The sequence below is a fragment of the Phalaenopsis equestris genome, unplaced genomic scaffold (assembly GCF_001263595.1).
Source record: "Phalaenopsis equestris unplaced genomic scaffold, ASM126359v1 Scaffold000002, whole genome shotgun sequence".
In the NCBI taxonomy this organism is placed as follows: Eukaryota; Viridiplantae; Streptophyta; class Magnoliopsida; order Asparagales; family Orchidaceae; genus Phalaenopsis; species Phalaenopsis equestris.
This window is the reverse complement of record NW_018164444.1, coordinates 19,700,320-19,708,250: the sequence shown is the minus strand read 5'-3', so window position 1 is coordinate 19,708,250 and position 7,931 is coordinate 19,700,320. Positions and strand designations below refer to the sequence as shown.

Below are 7,931 nucleotides of genomic sequence, written 5' to 3'. Positions count from 1 at the left end.
TCCTTTTGTTTTTTTTTTTTTTTTTTTTTTTTTTTTTTTTTTTGTTTTGTCTATATTTTGTTTTGAGATAAAATGTAGTTCGTGTATGTTTGATTATGATATAGTAATTTTTCAAAACATTCAAGAGATCTAAAAGTTATTTTAGGAGAGCGTTCAAAAACATGTTTATTTATTTTCAGAAAGAAAAAAAAAAAGCATAAAAAGACATACTAAACAAATATATTTAAGAAAAATGAATCCAAATAAACACACAATTTTTTATGGTAGCATTAAGAATAGAGCTAAAATGACACAATCGATAAACTTTTGAAACCCTTGGGAGTTTATTTATAATAGTAACATAACATATAGATAATTTTTGTTGCACAAACAAAGTAAGATCAACTTTACATATGTTTGTGGGATCAATTTTTTTCCTTAAGAATTGACCAATATTGATGTTCTTTATAAAGTATCTTAGTTGAGCTCAAATCGTAATGCATATTTGGACCAAGAGCTCCAAATATTTATTTGCCTAATCTTTAATTCAAATGAAGTGTCATTTGAGTTCAAGTGAGCCCATAGCATGAGCTCAAAGCATAATAAGATACTTTAAGATAAACTTTGGGGGACCAAATGATCTTCAAATCAACTAGTTTATAATCAAATCAAGCACAAGTTCACTTAATTCTAATATTATTAAGGCACTTAAATACTCATAAAATATCATTTGATCAAAGAGAACACTCTAGGCGTCCGTTGGTATGATCCAAATTTATGCAGTATTTACGGAGGATGTTACTCATAAAATCTATAAAACTTTGTTCATGAAGGGGAGCTGAACTTGGATGAGAAGGCAAAAGTGATCTCCGAGTTTGTGACAATTCCCTAGATTTACCATCTTCATCGGGTACAATCCCCGCCACCACTGTATCACTGTTGTCTGGCCATCCTTGCCATTGCTGTACTACAAACACCCGACTGACGTTGAGCACCTCTGTTGCCATCAAGCTACCATCATCGAACCACTATCGTTGGGCCAGACCATCAATGTCGGACTGTCGCTGCTAAAGGCCAATCGTCACTAGGTAGATGTCTTGGCACCTCTCCATGCTAGCTGTTGTTGTTGGGCCACCACAGTCATGTTAACATGCGATTGGCAGGTTGTTGCAACCATCATTTGACCACTATCACCTAAACATTACCATCATTTGAGGGATTGTCTCCCAGCCGCTACTATGCCAAATCACTAACATTCGATAGCTGCCAATGTTATGGTGTACTGTTGATATTACTTGATCATCCTCTACTAATTGCCGCTATACAAAATCACCTTCCCCCTTCCATTCCCCACCCCATACCATCTTCATTAGAGTGTCATCATCTCCATATCATCACCTGATGTACATTGTCAGGCACGTGAGCGCCCCTTGTGGTTGAGCAAGGATGTGTTTGTCGCACTACTCATAGCCTGGGACTCTTCCGAGCATCAGAGAAAGAGGGAGCATGCAAAACTGAATCGTCACTCTGGCTGCAGTGGCATGGGGGTCTAGAATCACACCGGTGTAGCGCTCCCACATACGGAGTACAAGAGGAGCCTGGTAAGACTTTTTTTTTTTTTGCATTAGATCTTAATTTACATTAAATGTATGTTAATTATTCCATTATACTGAGAAACACTAGAGAAGGGACAGGAGCCAACTGGTGCATAGCTACACGAGCACACCCATAGGCGGCGGTCGAATCAGTTCTGGGTGGACAGCATATCGCAGGAGACCCAGGTAATTCACAAGAATAATGATTATAAACTTCAAAAAACTATAAAAAATTATTTAGTCTCTCACTTTCATTAATCATATGTTTTGTATGAGGCATCCAGGAATTTTTCTCTGTCGTGCGAAAATCGAAGCGAAAGTAGGCTTTCGCTGACTTGAGCTGGTGACAGCGTATCAAGGAATGACTGCGACTTTGGGCAAGGCAGAGCGAACGAGATGGAACAAAGTTGCGGCTCTTCTATGCCTTGTGTTTCTTTCTTCGGTCATGAGAGACGGCGAGGAATCGAGAATTTCAAAGGCCCTGTGCGTCGCAATCCCTGTTGATTTCCTGGCTAGCTTTAGATGCGCTTGTATTGTGAAGATTGCGGCTTATGGAAGGGGAAACAAAGCAGGGACTGGTTTTGTGTTGAGGTTTCAGATGCAAGAAGAGGCGAAGTGGAAAATGAACAGTGGACGCCAACTAAAACGATGGTCATGTTGTTGTGTTGTTTTGAGTTGCATCCGGACAACGGATATGATATAATAGAGGTCTGAGCTCCTGCTCCGCCTATAACCGACACAATATTTTTTTTGGGAAAAGACGAGCTTCTCAAGCCTTTGAGACCTACTAAATGGTATCGACTAATAAAAAGTCCCATCTTAAGCCTACGATATATGTTAGCATACTCATTAGCTCTTGAAAGGTATTTATTCGTATACATACATATATGTATATCCTGTCACGATGACTCACAATTACAAACTAAAGCAATGACATAATTGTAATTATATCATCTATTGTTAAAGAAGGAAAGAAAATTTATGATTGGTAGACCAGTCTATATGAGGATAGCTCACTAGTTATAAATAATGAGGATGTAGAAAGTGTTTCAAGAGAAAAAAAAAAGAAATAATTGGTTAGAGAAAGAAGAGCATAAACTTTAAGAAATTGAGGAGAGCATCTTACGAATCTTGCATCGAGTTGATTCGAGAGAGAATTTATGACAATAGAGCTCGTCTCTTAATGAAAAACTATATAAATCTTGTTTTATTGTCTTAGTGGATTGATGGTTGATCTCCCTCCCGTGGATGTAGGTCCTATAGACCGAACCACATAAAATTTCTATACTATTGATCACAAATTTCTTCTTTCAGTTTCTTTTCTTTGTCTTTTTCTTCAGCTATCTAGGTGATTGGCGGTGCAGATTGTCAACACATCCTTTATCTAATGATATTTTATCTCTACTTTGTTTTTTGAGTTACATATTCTCTATCCATTGTTTCTTGTTGATTAGTATTTAAAAATAATATTTGTCATAAAAAAACAACGTTAAAAAAAGTATCTTTTTTTTTTTCCGCGCATCTCTTCCGTACGGCGCAATGCCCATCCGTTAATCTGATTATAAATTTAAAATTATTATCATTATTTAAAATTAAATCTCTCCCATCTCAATTTTGCTGCACAGGATCTGGTTGGACCAAGCAAGAGGCCAAGCCATCCTCCATGGAAAATTTATTGAACCAAACCCAAAGAATCGATCCAAATTCATAAACTCAAAAAAATGAAGAATCTCTAGATGATCAACCAAACCTATATCCAGCATTCCCTAGGAAAATAAAACACGCACCGAAACAGAGACCACGCACGCCATGAAAGAACCCGGCCATCACCGGCGGCGAGCTCGCTCCCTATCGTCCTTCTTGTTACCCGAAGTCCACATCCACGACAAAAGAAACCGCGCGTATACGCAACTACAACAGGTCAACCCTCCCAAAAACCTTAGATAGCTCCACGTCCCTACTAACGACGAGCATGATCTGGCGCGGCCCAATTCGCTTCTTATTGTTGTCAATTGCTGCATTGACGGCCAGTTCAAGAACCTGTCAGGAAATCAAAAGAGACGATCGAACTCATGTTACAAAAACAGGGGAATTCCGATCGAAAGTGGAGGGAAGAAAACAAACCTCTGTGGTAAGGTATTCGAGAACGGCGGCGAGGTAAACGGGGGCTGCATAGCCGATGCGGTCGGCGTAATTGCCGTCCTTGAGTAATTTGGCGATCAGATCGACGGGGAATGTGAGGCCGGCTTTGCCGCTCCGTGGCGACCTACGCTTTTTGGAAGATGAGGCGGATTTCTGTCTCGTCATTTCGCAGAATCTCGAGCCGAGAGAGAGAGAGAGAGAGAGCGATTGGGAGAAAGGGAGGGAGGAGTAGCTCCGGAGAAGGAGAGGCGACGTATCAGTAAAGGAAGTTGGGGATGCGGATGAGATGGCGGCGGCCATTTCGAAAAAAAAAATACTCGGTCAGGTGTTCTGTCATTTATAAAGGGTGTTTTGGGAAATTTTTTATAAAAAAAAATTATTTTTATTTTTTACTTGCAGATAGGCTGTCAAATAAAGTTAACAGCTTGTTGGGCTCGTTGATTAGCTTGTGTTTTCGGCAATTCTTTTAGTAAACGAGTCCAACACGAACAAGTTTGTAAAGCTCGAATTATAAACGAGCCGAACAAGAACAACTCTTTGTTCGCTAATGTTCGGCTCGTTTTAACTTAAAATAAAAAAATATATATAATTATTTATATAATAATATATTACATATACTATTTATAATAAATAGCATATATCTATTTTTAAATCTTAACAGCTCGAGTGATAATGTAGTATGTGCCTTTTTTGTATATATTTGGTGCATGTTGGAATCCTTTACTTTACATTTATTTTATTCAATTTAATTTTAACGAGTCGATTTCGAGTCGAACACGAACACAAATATTTAAATCGAGCCGAACACGAACACACTGTTCAAGAGCCGATTTCGAACATGAGTCGATTTTCAACAAAACACGAGTCGTTTCGAACGAGCCAAGCCTCAACTCGCTCAAGCTCGGCTTGTTACAACCCTACTTGCAGAAGGTCTAGCAATTCAAAGCCAAGCTTAATCAATTTTTAGGATACTCTCATATGAATTTTTTTTCTAGTTTCTCGTTCCCTTTGAAGAATTTAAGAGTTGATAACTAATAAAAATTACATGCATATCACACAATTCTTATATATTTACATATCTAACATTTAAAATTTGATATTTAAATTTATGCATAAAATCATGTATTTCACTTAAGAAAATAGTAATAGTAATATTTCTTGTGTGATGTTAAATAGTTTAGGGTTATTCAAGTAAATTTCAAATTTTCGGTGTTTAATATCGAAATATATGAATTGGGTGGTATGTATGTAAATGCGGCCAATAAAAATCTCTTAGAATTAATTTATTATGGTTAGTTAAGGTGTGAAATGAATAGTTGTAATAGTCTAGTTGGACGCTTCTAAAGTATGGGTACTTTAAAAATATATAATAATAATAATAATAATAATGAATGTATTTTAATATCAAATGTATTGAAATAATTTTTTTTTAATATTTAGGGGTATATAAAATAAATGTTGAAAACTTAGTGGATTCATGAATCAAATATATTTGATTCATGAAACATTGGATCTTCCATGTCAAATCATCAATAGAACCAGAATTAAAGTGTGGAAGCATAACTTGATTCATGATTACTTGTAGTTGTGGGTTGTTGTCTTCTGAGTTGATATATGTTCCTTAAATCTTTTCTGTCAATGAAATTCCGGACAAGTGGAGCTCTCTATCTTTCTTTTGAAAAAGTAGAGACACACACATGTAATGAGAGATATAACCACTTTAAAATAAGTTTATCAACATTAGTTTATTAAATCACATTAATTAGGCTTAACTTCAAAATAGAATAAATAATACATTTTTTTACATATATTGGCTCACATAAAAATTATTTAACTTTTTTTTTCTAAAAAACTCCCACTAGGCCTCATATGCTACCTCATAAATATGTTAACTTTTGTGCACTCAAACTTTACCTCGTGTAGAAGAGTATTCCTTAATAGTCTCTTCAATTAATTATATCAATATAGGATCAAAGCAACATTCATCACAAGCACAATGTGACTAGTCCCATCAATGATCATGTATATCAATACAACCGAATGACATAAATCAAATATGGATGTGTAGCATGAAAATTACATGCAATGTAATCTATCTATACATGCCTAATTCCAGCACATCAAAACGAAAACTTTAATGAGATAAAAAATTGAATCAAAATCAAATTAAAAACTAAATTATTTTTTTTATTTTGTAGAAAATACACAATGTCTATATATTTAAAAAAATATATATTTTCCAAATAGAAACTCCACCAGAACTATATATTAGCAAGTAACTGAACACTCATATGAGTAGTATGCTCATGAAAAACCTTGGGTGGACTTCTTTGTGAGCAGATTAACTTTAGTTTATGACAATGTGTGTTATAGACATTTGACCACTTTGAACCTTTTCTTTAACAAGGTACTTGATCTCTATGTGCTTTGATTTACAAAACTTTTGTTGTTATTAGAATACATGACTATAGACATTGCAGGAAAATATCTTATAATTGCAAGCATAACCAAAGGCTTTGTGTGTGTCACAAACGTCACGAAAATTTCCCATGACTTAGCAATAGATAATTAATACAATGAATTTCCGATAATATTATTATTGTAAAACCCGTCGTTTTTGCATAGAAAATATTTCGACAAATAATTTATACTTAAAGACATTGTACATCATTTATTATTTTCTAAACAATATTTGATGAACTTTAGTCGTCCATAATTAAAAGAATCGTTTTTTTCTGAAAGATGAACTGACGAGTGTCTTTTGATAACCAACAGTTTTGAACGTCAGCTCTGATGTTACAATATACCCACAACATTAATTTCATTACTAAGGGTCCGTTTGGGGCAGCTTGTGCGTTTCAGGATAAGCTGCTTATCCTGAAATGCGGCCCGCGGGCCGGCCGCAGGGGTCAGCCCGCGGCCTGCGTTTGCGGTCGGCCCGCGGCCTGGCGCGACCCAAACGGTATGGCGGCGTTTTGAAAACGCCGCCCGCACTTATAAGCTGCCCCAAACGGACCCTAAACCATCGAAAAGCAACCATATTACATATTTGGCACCGAAACCCCTCATTTCTGCTTTTCTCCCACACGTTTTCATCTCTTTCCCGGTTTTGCCCTAAATCCCGACACCCTGCTCTCAACCCTCTTCAATAGGGCAACCTTTGTGAAACAATGACCATCACAGCTAGCTGGTAGGATAACGAGGGGATTGCGACTTACAGAGACCATCGAAACTCTCATCTTTCTCATCATTCTGCTCCACTCTTACCAAATACATTTGAGCAAGGTATGCTTGTTGTGTCATTCTTTCTCTTCATGCGGCATGGACTTCTCTCACTCCTCTCCCGTTTTCATTCTAAAAACCCTTTCTTTGCAATATTGTCACCGTTCGAGCAAGCTGGGAAGACAAAGATGAGATTGCAGCTTATAGAAACCACCAAAACACTCATCTTTCTCATAATTCAACCCGGCTTCTACCTGTTACCAGTGAGGAAGATAAGATTGGTCGCACCATTCCTTCTCTTCATCGAAACCAGTGAGGAAGCTAAGCTAGCTCTCATCATTCCTCTTTAATTCACTTGTTTTGGCACGAGATGTGTATAGATATAAGAATTGTGTACTATGTATATAAACTTCTTCTAATTATTTAGGTAACATGACCAAGCGTTTTAGATTTATTTATATCTTTCTTAAAATAAGTCGAATCTAAAATATCTACTCTCCTAACGAAATCACCAACCCTTTCAGAGATATATATATTTTGCATTTAGTCTCCAAGTGTAAAGGATTCAGGGTGTAGAGTAAACCCATAGGGAAATCCAAAAATGTAATTAGAATGATATTGCTGTTGGATTTTACTTATTTTGGTGAATTGAATAAATCTAGATTTCATAAATTTCGGCATTAAAGAGCTGTCTCACAACATATGAAATTTAAATTACTATAATTTACCCATTCTTGTAGATCAACGCTCTCCTCGAATATCATAGCATTGATATCCTTTGTGATGTTGGTTGTATTCTAAGAAAACACATAGGAGAGCCTTATAAGAGAATTTATATATCATGGATGATAAATTCCAAGGAAAATAGACGCAACCAAAGTTTTTCAAGGCTTGATATCCAGGAATGTCGTGTATCAGCTAAAAGGGTGTGTTATTCTTGTTGATATTCAACCAAAGATTTTCAAGGGTTGATATTCATTGATATCCTTTGAT

General features: G+C 36.3%; 1 pseudogene; it reads right to left on the bottom strand.

The window, feature by feature from the left end:
• Nucleotides 1–3,171: 3,171 nt before the first annotated feature.
• LOC110028293 lies at nt 3,172–4,032 on the bottom strand (annotated as a pseudogene).
• Nucleotides 4,033–7,931: the final 3,899 nt, after the last annotated feature.